This window comes from Macrotis lagotis, chromosome 1, assembly GCF_037893015.1.
Source record: "Macrotis lagotis isolate mMagLag1 chromosome 1, bilby.v1.9.chrom.fasta, whole genome shotgun sequence".
NCBI lineage: Eukaryota > Metazoa > Chordata > Mammalia > Peramelemorphia > Peramelidae > Macrotis > Macrotis lagotis.
In genome coordinates, this window is record NC_133658.1 from 868,404,369 (window position 1) to 868,423,533 (window position 19,165).

Genomic DNA, 19,165 nt, shown 5'->3' on the forward strand with positions numbered 1-19,165 from the left:
TATGAGGATGACTTCCAAATTTGTAGCTTTAGCCTGGCCCTCTCTAGGCTTTACATACATTTCCTCAAATCTCAGAAGTGGGGGATGGGGAGGGGCCCTGCATGGAGGCCACATACAGGAATTCCCTCAACAACACACTCAACAATTATTCAGGTAGCCTTTGATTGAGGACTTCCAGTAAGGAAGAACTCATTACCTCTTGAAGTAAAACCATTCCACTTTTGGATAGCTCTTGTTAGAAAGTTTTTTCTAATATTATGTGATTATCAACTATGATGGATTTGCTCTTCTCTGCAGTACAATGATCAAAGACAATTCTAAAGGACTTGTGATGGAAAATACCAACCATATCCAGAGAAGGAACTGTGGAGTCTGATTGCAGACCAAAGCACAGTATTTTCAATTTTCCAAATTTGTTTTACGTTCCATTTTTCCCTCTCATAGTTTTCCCTCCTCTTATTCATATTCTTCTTTCATAACATGAGTAAAATGGAAATATGTTTGTTATACCAGAATAACCTATATTAGGTTATTCGATGTCAAGGGGAGGGGGGAGGGAAGGGAGGGAGGGGGGAAAATGTGGAACTCAAAACCTTACCAAGAAATGATTGCTGAAAACTATCTTTTCATGTGGTTGGAAAAATAAATGCAATTATTTTTTTTTTAAAAAGAGAAAGTATTTTTTTTTCTGACAGCATACCTATCTGCATCACATTGCCCTATGAAGCCAAGGAAAACCAGTTCAATCCCAATTTCAAAAAAAAAAATCATCATTTCATATAGTTGAGGACATCTACCAATCAATCAACCAACATTTATTAAATGCCTACTGTGTGTTGGGCATACCAAAAAAAAAAAAAGACAAAAGATAGTCTCTGACCTCAAGAAGCTTTCTGAACTGAAAAGTCTCTAAGTTTGAACCTGATGAAGGACTCCAGAGCCTGAAACTGAGGTACAGCCTGACTAAGCAAGAATCTCCTTATTAGATTGGGTGCTGGGAAGAAAATTTTCAACTCCAGTAATTTTTGAAGATCATTCCCTAAGGCAAGAGGTTCTTAACCTGCCCTGGGTCTGTGGACATTTTTAAAAAATATATATAATTATATTTTGTTATCATTGGGTTTTTTTTTTAGGTTTTTGCAAGGCAAACAAGGTTAAGTGGCTTGACCAAGGCCACACAGCTAGGTAACTATTAAGTGTCTGAGACCGGATTTGAACTCAGGTACTCCTGACTCCAGGGCTGGTGCTTTATCCACTACGCCACCTAGCCACCCCTATCATTGGTTTTCTTTGTAATCTCATACATTTTTATTTTGTGCATTTAATAATCTCATTCTAACCAGGGATCCATAGGCTTCACCAGATTTTACAAGGGGGCTATGACACAGAAAAAAGTTTAGTGCATGGGGATAGGGAGAGTGTGAGATCTGACAAAGGAGAAGAAATATCTAGAGAAATAAAATCAAGACACTTAAAATATTGTACTACAGAAACTGATGCTAAGCAAAGGGAGCAGACGTAAGAGAACATTGTACACATTAATAACAACATTGTGAGTTGATCAACTGTGATGGACACAGCTCCTCTTAGCAGTTCAGAGAGCTAGAACAACCCTGCAAGACCTGTTATGGACAAGGCTATCCACAACTAGACAAAGAAAAAACAAAACAAAGTAAAATAAAACAAAACACAAAACTACAGAATCTGAATGAACACTATGTTCACTTTTTAAAAATTTCTCTTATGTTTTTCCTTCTTATTCTATGATTTTCTTTCTTTTCCCTTAGCTCTTATTCCTTATATAGAAAATGACTAGTGCAGCTAGGTGGGGCACCTCTATTACAGACCAGTCCTGATTCAGGTTGGTCTGTTAATTCAGGTTTGTAATTGGAAGACCATAGTAAACCATATTTAACAGAGTACAAAAAGTGGTTTACCTAGCCTTAGCATGGAAAGTATACTCGGGGGCAGCTAGGTAGCACAGTGATAAAGCACCGGCCCTGGAGTCAGGAGTACCTGAGTTCAAATCCGGCCTCAGACACTTAATAATTACCTAGCTGGGTGGCCTTGGGCAAGCCACTTAACCCCATTTGCCTTGCCACAAACCTAAAAAACAAAACAACAACAACAACAACAACAAAGTATACTCAGCAAGAATACAGCATTGATCCAGTCAAGGGATGAGGCTTCCCTGTCTCTGGGTTGGTCATTCTAGTGTTCTGGTCAAGCCCAAGGGATATTACTCCTACCTCCTTGCGAGCTGGTTTCTATCGGGAATTTAGGCCAACAGCCAGCTTAGTTAGTCCCCTGGGTCAATTAAATGTCAAAGACAATTTCAACATTCTTTAAAGGAAAACTAACCTAACCTGGATAGTGAATACTGTTTATTCTAAACCTTCATTACCTATCTTCCTAAATTCAACTGAAAAGCCACCACATCCAGGGAGCTTTTCTTAATCTTACCAGTTAGAAATTAGCTCTATCTCCTCATATCTCTGATAATCTTACTGTCTTATACATTTATGATGTTGCATTATGGTTACATTTATATGGGGTTTTTTTGAACTTAGAAATGACCTTCTCCCAACTTGGTTTTCCAAGGCTATGCTATAGGACCTTATTAATCAACAAGTGTTTGTTAAACACTTAATATATGCCAAAAAACAAAGGCAAAAAACATTACTTTTCCCCAAAAAGCTCACATTCTAATGTTGAAGACAACACAGCAGTAACTAGGTCCAGTAGACTGCAAGCTCCTTGGGAAGGTTTTGGGAGAAAGGTTTTAAATTCTGATTTAGACATATTGAGTTTGTCCAAGAGATCAGGAGAGACATTAGGGTTGGCTCTAGATTTGGGAATGATCTGTGTAGAGATGAAGGAACCCAGGAAAGTTGATGACATCACCAAGAGAAATAGTATAAAATGAAAAAGAAGAGATCCCAAGGCAGAGGCTTTGGAGAAACCCCTGATGAGTATGTGTGACACTGATGAAGATGCACTGAGTGAGGAAAGATCAGGTAAAAAGGAGAGCTAAGAGATAACAGCATCACAACAATCCAGACAGGAGAGAGTGACCAGAAAGAGAAGGTGATCAAGAGTGTCAAAGGCTCAAAATACAGCACCCATTCCTACTAAAAACACTAGAGAGCATAGGAATTAATGGATTGTTCCTTAAAATGATAAGCAGTATCTAAAATATATAGAGAATTGAGTCAAATTTATAAAAAATAAAACCATGCCATTCCCCAAATGACAAATGATCAAAGAATATGCAGAGGCAATTTTCAGGTGAGGAAATCAAAGCAATCCATAATCATATGAAAAATTGTTCTAAATCATTACTGATTAGAGAAATGTTAATTAAAGCATCTCTGAGATACCACTTCACACCTCTCAGACTGGCCAATATGACCAGAAAGGACAATGATCAATGTTGGAAGGAAAGTGGGAAATCTGGGACACTAATGCATTGTTGATGGAGCTGTGAACTGATCCAACCTTTCTGGAGAGCAAATTGAAATTATGCCCAAAGGTGCAATAAAAATGTACATCCCCTTTGATTCAGCAACACCTCTACTGGGTCTGCATCTTGAAGAGATCATGAAAAAGGGTAAAAACATCATTTGTACAAAAATATTCATAGTCGCTCTGTTTGTAGTAGCAAAGAACTGGAAATCAAGTGAATGTCCATCAACTGGGGAATGGCTGAACAAATTGTGGTATATGTGTGTTATGGAACACTATTGTTCTATTAGAAACCAGGAGGGATCGAATTTCAGAAAAGCCTGGAAAGACTTGCATGAACTGATGCTGGGCAAGATGAGCAGAATCAGAAGAAAAATTTACATACTAACAGCAACATGAAGGTGATGATCAGCCTTTAATGGATTTGCTCATTCCATCAGTGCAACAATCAGGGACAATTTTAGGGGATCTGTGATGGAGAATTTCATCTGTATCCAGAGAAAGAACCGATTATTATCTTCAACTTTTAAAAAAGTCATCTTATAATTTCCAGGGATTCAATGAAAAAAAGTGCAAAAGAAGGGGGCTTAGCCCTACCTGATCTAAAATTATATTATAAAGCATCAGTCATCAGAACTGTCTGGTATTGGCTAAGAAATAGAGTGGTGGACCAGTGGAATAGACTAGGTGCAGTAGCAGGAAACGATTATATTGATCTTCTGTTTGATAAACCCAAAGAGTCCAGCTATTGGAATAAAAACTGTCTGATAAAAACTGCTAGGAAAATTGGAAGTTAGTATGGAAGAAACTTAGATTAGACCAACACCTCACACCCTATACCAAGATAAATTCCAAATGGATACAGAATTTAGACATAAAAAACAATACTATAAGCAAATTAGATCAAGGATTAGCTTACCTGTCAGATCTATGGAAAGGGAAGCAGTTTGTGACTAAGGAAGAGATGGAGAACATCACTAAAAACAAACTAGATGATTTTGATTACATTAAATTAAAAAGCTTTTGCACAGACAAAACCACTGTAACCAAGATCAAAAGAAATATAGTAAACTGGGAAACAATCTTTACAACTAATGTTTCTGACAAAGGACTCATTTCTAAAATATACAGAGAACTGAGTCATGTTTTAAAAAAAGCCATTCCCCAATTGACAAATGGTCAAAGGATATGCAAAGGCAAATTACAGATGAGATCAAAGCAATCCATAATCATATGAAAAATTGCTCTAAATCATTACTTATTAGAGAAATGCAGATTAAAGCTTCTCTGAGGTAACACCTCACACCTATCAGACTGGTCAATATGCCCAGAAAGAATAATGATCATTGTTGGAAGGGATGTGGGAAATCTGGGACACTATTACACTGTTGTTGTTGGAGCTGTGAACTCATCCAACCTTTCTGGAGAGAAATAAGGAACTATGCCCAAAGGGCAACAAAAATGAGCATACCCTTTGATCCAGCAATACCACTACTGGGTCCATACCCTGAAGAGATAATGGAAAAGGGTAAAAACATCACTTGTACAAAAATATTCATAGCAACCCTGTTTGTGGTGGCAAAGAATTGGAAATGAAGTAAATGTCCTTCAATTGGGGAATGGCTTAGCAAACTGTGGTATATGTATGTCATGGAACACTATTGTTCTATTAGAAACCAGGAGGGATGGGAATTCAAGGAAGCCTGGAGGGATTTGCATGAACTGATGCTGAGATGAGCAGAATCAGAAAAACACTGTACACCCTAACAGCAATGGACTTGCTCATTCCAGCAGTGCAACAATTAGAGACAATTTGGGGCTGTCTGAAATGGAGAATACCATCTATATCCAGAGAAAGAACTGTGGAGTTTGAACAAAGACCAAGGACAATTACCTTAAATTTAAAAAAAAATCTGATATCTTATTGTCTGATCTTGCTAACTCTTATACTTTATGCTTCTTCCTTAAGGATATGATTTCTCTCTCATCACACTCAATTTGAATCAATGTATACCATGAAAACAATGTAAAGACTGACAAATTGCCTTCTGTGGGGGGGGAAGTAAGATTGGGGAAAATTGTAAAACTCAAAATAAAATCTTTAATTAAAAAAGTCATCTTATGTATTACATAAGTTTGTTATCTCTAATATTTTCTTTCTTCCTTAAAGATATTTTTTTCCTGTGAACTCATCTAACCTTTCTGTCCCTATTTTTTTAGGGTTTTTTTAAAGGTAATGGGGTTAAATGGCTTACCCAAGGCCACACAGCTAGGTAATTATTAAGTGTCTGAGGTCAGATTTGAACTCAGGTACTCCTGACTCCAGGGCCAGTGCTCTATCCACTGCACCACCTAGCCACCCCCTCATCTAACCTTTCTGAAGAGCAACTTGGGATTATGCCCAAAGAGCAACAAAAATGTGCCTACCCTTTGACTCAGAAATACCACTACTGGGTCTATACCCTGAAGAGATGATAAAAAGGGGTAAAAACATCACTTGTACAAAAATATTCATAGCAGCCCTGTTTGTGGTGGCAAAGAATTGGAAATTAAGTGAATGGCTTAACAGGCTGTGGTATATGTATATCATAGAACACTATTGTTCTATTAGAAACCAGGAGGGATGGGAATTCAGGGAAGCCTGGAAAGACTTGCATGAACTGATGCTGAGAGAGATAAGCAGAACCAGAAAAACACTGTACACCCTAACAGCAACATGCAGGTGATGATCAACCCTGATGGACTTGCTCACCCCTTCAGTGCAACAACCAGAGACAATTTTGGGCTATCTGCAATGGAGAATACCATTTGTATCCAGAGAAAGAATTATGGACTTTGAACAAAGACCAAAAACTATTACCATCAAATTAGGGGGGAAAAGCATTATATTATTATGTAATTTTACTGTCTCATACTTTATTTTTCTTCCTTAAGGATATGATTTCACTGTCATCACATTCAACTGAGATCAATGTATAACATGGAACCAATGTAAACACTAACAGAATGCCTTCTGTGGGGCGGGGGGAAGCAAAAATGGGAGAAAAAATGTAAAACTCAAAATAAATAAAATCTTTCTTTAAAAAAGGATATTTTTTTTCTCTCAACACATTCAATTTTTGACATATGCATATCATGGAAACAAGGGTAAAGACTATCAGATTGTCTTCTGTTGGGGGGGAGAGAGGAGAAAAAGGACATAGGGAGAAAAATTGTAAAATTCCAAACCTCACAAAAAGAAGATTGCTAGAAACTACTATTGTATTTAATTGGAAAACAAACACAATATTTATTTTAAAAAAAAAGAGAGAGTCAAAGGATGCAGAAAAGTCAGAGGGATCAGTATTGATAAAAGTACTGAATTTGGCTGCTTTGGAAGTAACAGTTTCAACTGAATGACAAGGTTGGAATCCAAGCTAGTCTATTCCCTCTTCTTCCTCTTTGACATCTTATCTCCCAACCAATGCTTTAGAACAAAGACAGTCCTGCGTGTCTGATCACACTTCCTTCTCCCCCCCTTAACTCCCCAGCTTCCTCCAATGTTCAGGCTTAGTTCATGTTACCTCCTACTTGGAGACTTTCCTGATTCTCCTGATTGCAAGTACTCTCTGGAATTACTCTGAATATATTATGTATTTTCTTATATGTGTAAACTATTTTGTTATTCTTAATAAGATGCAATCCATCTGAGTATAGGAGCTGTTTTTGTTTGGTTTTGTCTTTTTTATTTTCATGCCTTGTACCCAACAAGTATTAAATAAAACATTTACTGAATTTAATATATAGTGTGTGATTCAGTAGCCTATGTATTAAATGAATAAATGAATGAACAAATTAATGGAGTATAAACTCTGGCAGGTTCTCATTCAAGGATGCATAGAGCTAGTCACAAGAAACAGAATGACCAAGGAATTATAATTTTTTCAGTCACAGCATTTTATGATAAAGGTCTCCTAGGGCAAAGGGAAGAACTATAATTAATAACAACAATAATAGTAATAATAGCTAGTATTTACACTTTAAAGTTTGCAAAACATCTTCCAAATATTGTTTCATTTGGTACTCACCATCATCCTGGGACATAAGTGCTGTTATAATCTACATTTCATAGATAACAACACTGAAGCTGATTGCTGGCTAAATGATTTGTCCAGAATCATAGAGCTTATAAATATCAAAAGCAGATGAGTACAAAACACTGCCCATGGGCCACATGTGTCCCTCAAAGCCCATTGTGAGCATGATTCTTGGTAATATGGATTACATCGTAGTCATAAATAAATATGAAATTCTATATGTGACCTTTGACAAGTTTTTGTTGGACAATGAGGCCCAGAAGAGCTAAAAGGTTGGACACCTATCACCAAAAGGGTGCATTTGAATTCAGAGCTTCCTAATCCTAACCCTGATGATATTTATAAAGAACTTTAAAGTCTGTTCAGTGCTTTACAAGTATTATTTCATTTGATCCTTAAAACAGCTTTGTGACAAAGATACAAGTATTATTTTTCCCATTTTACAGATGAGGAAAATGAGGTCAGTGAGTGACAATATAGCTGGTAATCCATGATCATATAATTAGTAATTGACCGATAAAAATAATTTATTAATTTACTAATAAATAAATAAAGCATTTATTAATTTTCTGCTTAATGTCAGTTACCATACTGGGCCCAGAGACATAAATTCAAAAATGAAGCAGTCTTGTGTCATCAAGAGGTTCTATCTGGGGAAATGGCAACTCCATGTCAAAGGTAAGTCAAAGCTGGAAGCTAGACTAGATGTTGCTGACTCCTTGTCAGACCCAGTACTCTTGTCATTGTCACCACACTGTAAGCACAGGGTGAAACTTGGATTTTTGAAGTATCGATGGTTAAGGGAGTTGGGGTGGGAGGGGGGAATGTTGCTTCCCTCCATCATCACCCTTCCACGTGCCCTTCAGTTAGTGGAGTTATGGCATGTAGTCTTGCAGGATGAGGCTTTAATGTGTTAACAAGATGTAACATGCTGTCATTCTTTTATGAGGTGCAAATAGTTGGCCGATTATATTAAGAAGGGAACTCTATGATTGGATGCACAAATTCACCATGACTCTGGGCTTTAAATAACTAAGCTCCAGGGAAATTGCAGAAGTTCTAGTGGGAGAGAGATTTAAAATTGAGAATTTCCAGGGTGATGGAAGGATGTTTTTTTTCTCCTGTTCCAATTTAACCATGTTGTTTTTGAAGGGGAAGTACTAGAATAGTAGAGCACCCTAGATCTAGTGGGGGAGCAGAAATATACATTCTATAGTGATAGGAATATAGAAACAGATATCCAAGGGGGATTAAGCAGCTTAAAAGAGAAGATTGGATTGTGAAAAAGAGTAGACCCTTGGAAACCAGTTGAGCAGCTCATGAAGCTAAGATGCCTTTCCCAAGAAGAGCTCGAGAGGCGGCTAGGCGGCACAGCGGATAAAGCACCAGCCCTGGAGTCAGGAGTCCCTGGGTTCAAATCCGGTCTCAGACATTTAATAATCACCTAGCTGTGTGGCCTTGGGCAAACCACTTAACCCCATTTGCCTTGCAAAAACCTTAAAAAAAAAAAAAGAGCTGTGAGAGGACTCTGTGAAGAAAGGGCCCATAGTACCAGAAATTATGAGTTGCCTTTGCCACAAATGTACCTCACTATCTTTGAATCCACTCTTCCTGTAAATATCATGTGGATTTGTGGAGGATGTGCTGCAGGTATATTTTGCAGGGGAGATATTTTTAGCTACTTTTTTTACTTTGTTTTCTGTCTGATTGTTAATGAAAAATATAAGAGCAAGAGTCTTTGAATTATAGTGTTAGTCATGCAGACCCACAGGTTACCCACAGAATCCATGTTCCCTGGAAGCCTAGGTCTAAGATGCAAGTACAGGTCCAAGAAGTAGTCTGAGTGGTGCCCAGAAGTATGGGGGGTCTTGCAAATACTTCAGCTGGTACTATTGTTGTTCATTCGGTGGTGTCAAACTCTACTTTTCCTTGGCAAAGATACTGGAGTGATTCGCCATTTCCTTCTCCAGTGTGTTCCCATTTTACAGATGAGGAACTGAGGCAAATAGGGGTTAAGTGACTTGCCTAGGGCACAGAGTAGTAAATATCTGAAGTTAGATTTAGACTCAGTTCTTCTTGACTCTAGCCCTAGGACATTAAAAGATATAACACACTGTGATCCTTTTATGAGGTGCAAACAGTTGTAAGAAGGGAATACTATGATCAGATGCACAAATTCACCAAGGTTCTAGGGCTTTGAACAGCTAAGCTCTAGGGAAATTGCAGTTCAATTGGTATTCTACACTGCAAATCCCTTGAGGGTGGAGTCTAAGGGGGTAAAAACAAGATGGTGAAATAACAGAAGGGACTCACCTGAACTCTCCCAAATCCCCTTCTAAACAACTAAAAATTAATTCCTAAAACCAAATTCTGGAGTAGCAGAACCATCAAAAAGATGAGATGAAACAATTTTCCAGTCCAAGACAACTTAGAAGGTGGAGCACAGGTCTCACTCCAATAATCCAGTAGCAGTCTTTGGGGTTAACTGAATCAACATCAATGACTCTCAGGTCACAGACAGTAAGGGGGTTTGAAAATTGGTCAGAAAGAGATTACAGGGGACCTTTTATAGGCATAGGAGCAGAACTCTATTGCATTGCCCATTGTATTGTGGCAGGTTGCTTTCGCAGATGAGGAGGAGTACTAGAAGGAACAGGGACCCTGGTCACAGTTCTAGGGTGGAAAAGAGTACTTGTGGTCATTGACAGATCAGAACACAGGCAAGGAGAGTAGTGACCATACCTTTCCTTAGATCAAATCACCTTGGAAGAACTGAAAACCTACAGATCCCCCAAAACTAGCTCTGAAAACAGTAGCATGAAAAACCTGAAACTTGGGACAGTACCCCCTCCACCCTGGAAGTAGAACTCAACTTGAAAACAAAGTTAAAAGTGCATAAATAGGTTAGAAAAATGAGCAAACAACACCAACCAAAAAATCCCCTGAATATAGAAAGTTACTTTGATGAGACGGTTAGATCCAGAAGAAGACTACAAAATCAAAACATCAACATGCAAAATCTTAAAAAAAAATTTGTAGATCTAAAAGAATTTCTGGAAGAACTCAAAAAAGATTTTAAAAAATCAAGCAATAAAGGTAGAAGAAAAATTAAGGAAAGAAATGAAAATGATGCAAGAAAATCATTTTTAAAAAGTCAACTGTTTGGTAAAGGAAGCATAAAAATCCACTGAAGAGAATGATACTTCAAAAAGCAGAATTGGTCAAATGAAAAAGGAGGTACTAAAGGTCACCAAAGAACATAATTATTTAAAAATTAGAATTGGAAATGGAAGCCAATGACTTCAAAAAAAAAAACCAAGAAATAATTAAACAAAATAAAAACAATGAAAACAAAAAAAAAGAAAATATAAAATATTGGGAAAAACAACCAAAGGAAAATAGAGAAATTACATAAGAATTATTGGATATCCTGAAAGCCATGATCCAAAAAAAGAGCCTTAATAATTTCAAGAAATTATTAAGGAAAACTGTCTGTATATTCTAGAACCAGAAGATAAAATAGAAACTGAAATATTCTACCAATAACCTCCTGAAAGAGATTTCAAAATGAAAAGTCCCAGGAATATTATAGCTAAATTCCAAAGCTCCAAGGTCAAGGAAGGGGACTATATCTCATTTATATTCTTACTATCTCTTTCCCTAAGTCCCAAGAATAGTGCATTGTATCTGGAAATCACTCAATAAAGGTTTGCTGAATGGTTAATATGGAAATATCTTTTGCCTGATTTCACATATATAATTGATATCATATGGCTTGCCTTCTCAGTGGGTAAGGGAGAAGGAAGAGGAAGAAAGAGAATTTGAAACTCAAAATTTTTAAAAAATTGGAAAGTTAGAAATTTATTGAATTTAATTGAATTATTGAGACAAATCACATTAGAAAGTGGAATTACATAACCGAAAGGACAAAAAAAGATGTCATCCGAAAAACAGAGGGGATAAAGATTGGACCTGTGAGTTAATGGAAATGGAAAACTCCAGGATGAGAAAATTCCCTCTAATAGCACAGGTTGTTTCCTTCCCTAAAATGTAGTCTTAGAGGGTCACCTGCACCACTGAGAAGACAGGTAACTTAACCAGGGTCACCCAACCAATATATATTAGAGGTGAGACTTGAACCCTGGCTTTCCTACTTCCTGAAACCAACTCTCTAGTTCAGGAGGTCTCAAACATTTTGTATCAGGGACTTCATCTTAAAATGTGTTTTTAAATAATCAAAGGAAATACCAAATTTGTTATTGATGTAGTGAAAATGAAGACATAAAAATTTTCCTCCATCTAAATTCACAGATTCCTGGTGAAACCCAGATTAAGAATGCCTACTCTGACTATATCTAGAGAAAAAATATGGGCTGGTTCTACAGTAGCAACAGTGGAGATGATGAAGAAGAGCAGTATACAAAACATGTCTGGGGTACTGACCTATGTCCTTACAGGGAGTCCCTCATGGATGGTCACAGATTCTTTGGAGTAGTAGTGGAAGACAGGATGGAAAAAAGAAACATCCCCATTTTAGATATGAATAAACTGAGGTCAAGGAAGAGAAAGAAAACTGATTCCTTTTTTAGGAAATCTCTACAGAAAAATCATTGAATGTGGGATGGTTACTTGTTCCTGCTTCCTCTGAGTAGTTCTATTTGCTCTTTGGTTCTTTTCTGCCCCAAAGGGATGCAGGATGATCCTGAAGTCTTCTTAGTTTCAATAGGACAAGCACTTAGGGAGGTCTAGAACCTCTGGTGTGAACCAGAAAGTTTTTGAGGGCTGATTATCCACCTTTAATGTCCATCTGCCACCCAACTCTCACCTGTAATTCCAAGAAGCGGTAGCACGTGCATGGACCATATTCGGGTATAACCATCTCAGTAGATGGACTAAACAAAATTAAAGGTAATGGTCTCAAATCCATCAATGAGTAATAGTGTGTGAAGGATGTGAAGACTTCCCCTGGAGAAGGTGGATAAGAAAAATTTGTTCCAAGGACCATGAATGCTGCTGAAGCAGGTAAGGTAAAGTACTTGGAGCTTGGTCAGACATTGAAGACCCTTTCAGGTCCCTTTCAGTTCCAACATACTACATTCTGAATCTCTCCCAGCACCAACTGTCTGTGTTCGAAGTTCTATCCCATTTCCAGGATCCTATTTCCGAAGGACCCCTTCAGGCTTCAACATCCTATTAATATCTATAGAGCGCTTCTAGCTATATCATGTTGAATGAATGCATGAAAAACCATTTATTAAGAACTTTCTACGTGGAAGCATTTGAATATACAACTAGAAAAATGAGACAATTCTTATTCTCTAGGAGCTCATATTCTAATGGATTATGACATATATATATGGATGGTTTCAGCTCTAAGTTAGATTGAAAGGGTCCCACAATTCATGGGTTGCAGGATGAAGCCTCTTCTTTAATATTATTTCCACTGATATAATCACAGACTTCTTTTCTGGATCTTCAGTTGCTGTGCAAGAGCTTCTTCCAGGCTTCATCTCCATTGATGCTGTTGTTTCCCAGGATGATGGCTGGGTGCCCTGGGCTGGAAGCATTAATATCTCCAAGCCTCTTAGGTCTAAAGTCACTGGGGGCTGGGGACATGTTGGTCAAGGCAGCTGTGTTGGTTGACTTGTCTAGCACATGATGCCTCTTCTCTCTCAGCATGCCCTGCTGCATCAGCTAGACTAGCTTGCCTACCCTGTATATGGTAGCCATTTGGCAGCTGTTAGGACTGACTGGCCCCTTCTCCACAAGAATGACCTCCCCAGATGATGGCAGTGAAGACAGTAATCCACCTATTGGAAACAGCTGGTCATCAGCTGCTGGTAGTAGTGGTGGGAAGAAAGGTCCCTTCTATTCTTAACAGTTCATGTTCTAACATTCTATGTTTGAAGGTTCTTTCCAAGGCTAAATCTCTGTAAATCAACACTTTTTTCCCTAAAATTTCTAAAATTTTCTCATTTTTGACAATACTTATTTCCATTTCAGATAAGACTCAATAAATACTTAACACATAAAATAAGAACCCCATTACCTCTGTGATGTTCTCTGAGTAGTAGTAAAGATTCCCAGGTATTTTGTAGAAAAAGTATGAATAAAAATAATCCATAAAATATAAATTATAACATTTTTTAAATTCTCTTAACTTTCCAAAACTGATTTGTCAGTTTTATATTACTTTGTCTCTGAATACTCTCCTCTTACCTCTTCCACCCAGCAAGCCTTCCCTTGTAACAAAGAAAGAGAAGAAAAAAGTTGAGCAAAATCAATAGCCCCATTCATTAACTGAGCCTGAAGATGTATGTGATGCTTCCCTCTGCCCCTCACCATCAAAGCAAGTGAAGGTAAGTGCCTTTTCTCATCTCTTCTCTGGGACCAAGCTTGGTCACAATAATTTATTACATACTTCAACATGTTGAAGCAGCTCCTGTGAATAAACATATATTATGATACCAGTCTTTATGTTGGTCTCAATCACTGACTTCATGAAAGATACAAATAAATCATAAATATGGGAAACAATGGCCGATTATATGATAAGTGCATTAGACAGTTGTACAACAAAGCTGCTTGTGAACTTGGAGGAGAAAAGTCTTTAAGGTGGAATGTTAAAACTTGTTTTTCACATGTAACTAGGGAAAAATAAACATTTTTTTTTAAAAAATAAAGGGTGAAGGATAGATCATGGATCACAGATCATACATTTAGAACCAGAAAAGACCCTAGGAGGTCATGCAGTGCAACTCCCTCATTTTATAGATGAGGAAAGCTCAGAAAAATTAAGTCTTGCCCAGTGGGGTCAGTGAAGACTTCCTGGTGGAGGTGGCTTTTGAACCAGACTTAGGAATTCAACAGGCAAAGAGAGAAGGGGGAGGGAGCACATTCCAAACTTAGGGAATGTAAGTGGGGGCGCAAATGCACATTCTGACGGGAGCACAGAATCTATGAGAGGAGTAATATGAGATGACTGGAAAGGTGGAGAGGATGCCAGATTTTAAAGGACTTTGGATGTTAGGCAGAGGAATCTGAACTTTACCCCAGAGGCCACAGAAAGCTGTTGGAGATTTTAAAGCAGAGAACCAATATAAATTTAAATATGTATATGTATATGTATATGTATATGTATATGTATATGTGTATATATATATATGTATGTATGTATATATATATATATATACATATATATATATATATATATATATTATACTGACAGTTAAGTGTCTATTAGGGGTAAAGAATACAGTCCCATGCTGCCAGCTGGGGAGACTAAGAAAGAGAAAAGACAGTTTTGGTAGGATCTCTGAAGAAATTTACAGTCTGATAGGAGAGATCACAGACTAAGAACCAGCTATGGACAGGATACACTGGAGTTAATTGACAGGAGGAAGGCATTAAAAAAGAAGAGGAGGGATAGAGAAAGGTTTCCTGAGAAGGTAGAATTCTAGCTGGACCTTGAAAAAAGTCAGAGAAGTCAGGAGGAGGAGTTGTAGAGGGAAGAGAGTTTCAGGAGAATAGGGAGTGAAAGTATCCAATGGGGAGATGGCCAGTCTTTTTGGAGGAACAAGGCCAATGTTACTGGACTGTAGAGTATGGGGGGAGGGGTGGTAAGGTGTAAGAGGACTGCAAAGGTGGGAGAGGGAAGGGAAGAAGAAGACATAAGGCTATGAAGGGCTTTGAAAGTCAAACATGGGATTTTATCTTTGAGAGCTACTGGACTTTATCGAGTAGAGGGGTGACACGATTGGAACTTGCTTAAGGAAAAGTCACTTTGACAGCTGAATGGTGGATGGATCAGAGTGGGGAGAGATTTGAGGCAGGTAGACCTACCAGCAAGTTATTTAAATAATCAAGGCATTGAAGTGATGAGGGTCTGTAACCAGATTAGTGGCAGTGTTAGAGGAGGGAGGAGGAGGTATTTCAGAGATGTTGCAAAGGTAAAATCAACAGACTTTGGCAATAGCTTGGATATGGGAAGAAGAAGGGGGGATGAGAGTGAAGAGTCCAGGATGACCCCAGATTACAAATCTAGGTGACTGAAAGGAGAATGGTGGTAGTTAAAGGGAAATCAGGAAGAGGGGAGGACTTGGGGGAAAAGAACGTAAGTTCAATTTTGGATACGTTGAGTTTAAGATGTTTAAGGGATATCCAGTTCAATATATCCACTAGGCAGCTGGAGGCATGAATCTGGAGGTCAGCAGAGATGGTATAAAGGGAATATATGGGTGATGAAGGATGAAACAGGTCAGGACAAATGGTTAAGCACCTATAATAATTTAAGTATTGACAATGGAAATAGAGAGAGAGGAATATACCATTATATATATGTATATATATATATACATATATATGTATATATATATATATATATATATATATATATATATATGTCTATATGTGATAGTCTGACATTTTATGTTCTAAGGCTTCTCCCAGCTCTGAGATTGTGTTCTTAGGTCATTTCTAGCTCTGACATTAATAATAGCTGACATTTGTGAATTGGGCTAAGGTTTATAAAACAGGTTATAAACATTATTTCATTTGATCGTCACAAAAATCTAGCAGGGAAGACAGAATATTTTCATGCAAATTTCACAGATGAGGAAAATGAGGTTCAGTGTCTTGCCTATGAAGGTCATGAAATTTCAGAGAGGGGCTTATGTCCTTTGGGCTTTCTAGCACATCATCCTGCATTTTGTGATTTGTATTTGTATTTGAAGATCCCTTCCAATCACAACATTCTGCTTTCTAACTTCCTTTGTAACTATAGGGTTGTGTGTATTGGAAGGTCACTTCAAACACCTCCATTGTTTTTGTCTGTCAAGCTACTTTCCCTCTCTAAACCTCAGTTTCTTCATATGTAAATTGAGGGGCTTGGATGAGAAAGTTTGGAGCACAAAGTTTCCGGGCTTAAAAGAGACATGGGGGAGGAATCTTACAACTAAAAATAAAGACTAACTTTATGGTTTGCACAGTGCTTTATAGATGTCCGTTATCTCATTCAAAAATCCTGTAAAGTGCATGTAATTTAAGCTCATTTTACAGATGAGGAAACTGAGACAGAGATTTAGTGACTGGCCAGGATCACACAACTAGTAAGTATCTAATGCTTCATTTGAACTCAGGTCTTCCTGATTCCAGGCCTGGTACTCTATTCACTGCACCACCTAGCACATGGTATAGAAAAATCTAAACCTATGGTCAGAAAATCTGGACCTTAACTTCATTGCTGTTACTAACCAGATGTGGAAAATCTCTTTTCTGGTTTTGTTTCCTCCTTTAGAAAATTTAGAGATTGGGTGAGATGCTCTCCAAGGACACCCATAGTTGAGTCCTGAGAATAGGACATTATTATCAACCTGGCCTCAAGACACATTTCAGAAAAAAATCAAGTCACCCAATTGATCAGTGTCTACAAACAAAAGAAAACCTCTTTTTTCCCAGCTCAGAGAAGTCCCCTGTACAGTTAGAAACAATAGATATCCGGGAACCTAGCCAAGGCTCTGGAGATATTTATAACATGGTGAGGGTGGGAGTCCCTACTAAGCTGGTGTGTGTTTTTTCCCACCTCTTCCCTCTCTCCCACCCTGGCTAGAGCCCTGAGCGGTTGGTTCTCACTCAGAGGCCAGACTGACTTGCCTTGGGCCCTGGCTCCTCCTCAGCTGCTCAGAGGGAAGGCCTTGTTGGAGCCCCTGGTCAGGGGAAGGACAGCTGCAGGGAGCCAAGGTGGTGGAATTCCTGGGCGGCTCCCCTTTCCCCTCTAGCTGATGCAATCTCTGGGTTCTGTCCGGCTTGGAAGCTGCAGTCGGGGTGGACTCAGTTGCTCCAGGACTCTGCCCCTGAGCCAAGGAGGTAAGTGGCCTGCTCTCAGCCCCAGTTCCTGGTCTTTAAACTGACTTCTCCAAAGCTTACAGCAATTGCAAAGGTGCTGATAGGTGACAGCTCCCTAGACCTCTGCTCGGAGGCTTTCTGCTGATATTCTCCTTCTCTCTGACCACTTAACTGACAGGCCCCCTCCATTCCCACCCTGGGCAGGTATCCTCTGGCTCTCTCATTCTGTTGAATCTCCTCTAAGGGGCTTAGTTTCCCTTTCCGTCTCCCAAGTTCTCTTCTCACATTCTTCCAACTCTTATCTCCTTTTTAGTAGGATCATTTCTTAGCCCCCTACCTCCTCCACCCTTTTAGTCTCATTCCTTTCTCTCTAGAGGACTCTCCCTGCCCACAATCCTCTGTGGATCTTTCTGCACTGTCCCCTTCCCAATCTTTCTTCCACTCTGTGAGCGAGATTCTCCTCTCCCCAACCTATAGGACTGTCCCCACAAATTTTGTCCATACCCCACCCCGACAGGTTTCTCTCCTTCCTTTCCCCTCCACCTCCACGGGACTTCCCACTCCTCTGTAGGATTTTTCTCTTTCTTCTTTTTAAGACTCTTCAACTCAAGAACTTAGAAGATTGAAAGAAGTGCAGTCCTGGGAGTAGCCAGGAAAGGCTCCATAAAGGAAGTGAAATTGTTAGGTTTTAAAGGAAAGGTAGAAACTTGGGGTGGGGGCAGGGAAAGCAGTGGAGTTGGAGAGCTGATAGGAAGTAGCATATAATAAATTGGGAGAGGGCAGACTAAGAAAGGAGATCTTTCAGGATGGCTGGAATGCAGAAAATGTGAATTAAAAGGTATGAGATAAAGCTTGAAAAATAGGTTGGAGCAAGGTTGGGAAATATCATGAATGCCACCCAGGAATATATATTTTATTGTTTAGAAAGTGATGAGGGGCAGCTAGGTGGCACAATGGATAAAGCACCGGCCCTGGAGTCAGAAGGACCTGGGTTCAAATCCGATCTCAGACACTTAATAATTATGTAGCTGTGTGGCCTTGGGCAAGCCACTTAACCCCATTTGCCTTGCAAAAACCTAAAAAAAAAAAGTGATGAGACACTGAAAGTTTATCAGCAAAGGAGTGTGACATAATTGGAGGATTATTTCGACATTAAGAACTGGGTAGTTTGGATTGGAGACGAGAAAGATTGAAGATCAATTGGAGACCTAATAGTTTACTGAGAAGAGATGAGGGGCTGGAGAAAAAAAATAGGGATCAGATGCAGGAGACTAGGATAGAAAAGACATTATTTGGCAACTGATTGGATGTGTGAGGCAATGGAGAGGGAGGAATCCGAGACGACTGAAGATGACAAGCACGGGCAGGTGGGGAGATGCTGGTCTCGGTGGAAGATTAGGCTTCTGGGGAACAGGCAGACAAAGTGCAAAGTGCTGAAGGGACCCCAGAAGTCATCTAGAAGGATTCCCAATATTTTCTAGATTAAAAAAGTGAGATCTGGAGAGGTGGAGTAAGTAACCAGATCCAGCCCCACTGTCTCCTTTTCAGCTGTAGACTTGTTTTGAGTTTGAGGCTGAAGAGAGGAAAAAACTCTCGTTTTCATCTGTCACTTTCTCTTCCTCCATCACTTTCTCTCTCCATGGGTCTCTTTCCCTCCATCTCTCTCCCTTTATCTTTCCCTCCATCTGTTTCTTTCCCTCCCTCCAATTCTCTCTCCATCGCTCCCTCCTTCCATCTTTCTCTTGCTCTCTCTCCATTTCTCCCTCCCTCTCTCCTTCTCT